General features: G+C 53.7%; 1 long non-coding RNA gene across 1 annotated transcript in view; it reads right to left on the bottom strand.

The window, feature by feature from the left end:
* Positions 1-358: 358 nt before the first annotated feature.
* LOC107117006 overlaps positions 359-963 on the bottom strand; it is a 6973-nt gene continuing 6368 nt past the window's right edge. Inside the window, exon 3 of the long non-coding RNA XR_001482725.1 lies at positions 359-490. This is a non-coding gene — a long non-coding RNA (uncharacterized LOC107117006). The remainder of the gene's footprint in view (positions 491-963) is intronic.

Genomic DNA, 963 nt, shown 5'->3' with positions numbered 1-963 from the left:
TGAGAGAACTCTGACAGAAACGGCTCTTTTTCAAGGACAGCTGTGCCAGAGCTAAACGGCTCTTTTTCAAGGACAGCTGTGCCAGAGCTTGTGACTGACCCAAGGTCACATCAGCAGGCGCAAGTGGAGGAGTGGGGAATCAAACCCGGTTCTCCCAGATTAGAATCTGCACACTTAACCACTACACCAAACTGGCTCTCAAAGGAAGATTTTTGTCCCCCTACTGTTGCAGTGCCCTCAAGTGTAATACTTTCATTTTCCTCACAGAAATGCATGGAACTCACACACACTGATGGAAGAGAACCAGATTTTTCACAGCACCCAAAAAGATCCAGATACGTACGTTTCTTAGGGGCATGGTTGCAAAGGTTTGTGTTACAACAAGTCACTACTCCTTGGCTGTGCACGTTCCTCGTAGTTAAACTATATGCACCTGATCGACAAAGGGCTGATGGGACACAAGCCTGGAAAGAGGGATTGGTACCACCCACTGTGAAAGGGAATCAGAAAGAAAATGCTGAGGTCCAAAAGTCTGGTTCTGTTGCCTCCTCATCTAACTGTTTGTGCCAGTCTCAATAACAGGGGTCGTTTCGTAGAAAAAGAGCTAGGGGAACTCATTAGCATAACTCATTAGCATATGCCACACACCCTGACATCACTGGAGGTGTGTCATAAGGCCACACCCCCTGACATCACCGGAAGTGTGTCATAAGGCCACACACCCTGCCCCCAACTGTCCCGGCCACCACCGCCGGCCTGGCAGCTCCACTGCCGAGCCCCATTAGGGGCCCGGCGGTGGACCTGCAAGGCCGGCGGGAGTGCAAGGAAGCCCCGCGAAGGCCCGCGAAGGCCCTCCCTGGCCCCAGGCAGGCAGAGGTGGGGAGAGGCAGGGAGGAAGCAACTTACCCTCCCTCTTCTCCTGCCTCCTCCTGGCTGAATGAGGGCCGGAAGCAGGGCGGCCGG

Source organism: Gekko japonicus, unplaced genomic scaffold (genome assembly GCF_001447785.1).
Source record: "Gekko japonicus isolate JY-2015 unplaced genomic scaffold, Gekko_japonicus_V1.1 scaffold4770, whole genome shotgun sequence".
NCBI lineage: Eukaryota > Metazoa > Chordata > Lepidosauria > Squamata > Gekkonidae > Gekko > Gekko japonicus.
The sequence above is the reverse complement of the archived record's forward strand: the minus strand, read 5'-3'. Positions and strand labels throughout refer to the sequence as shown.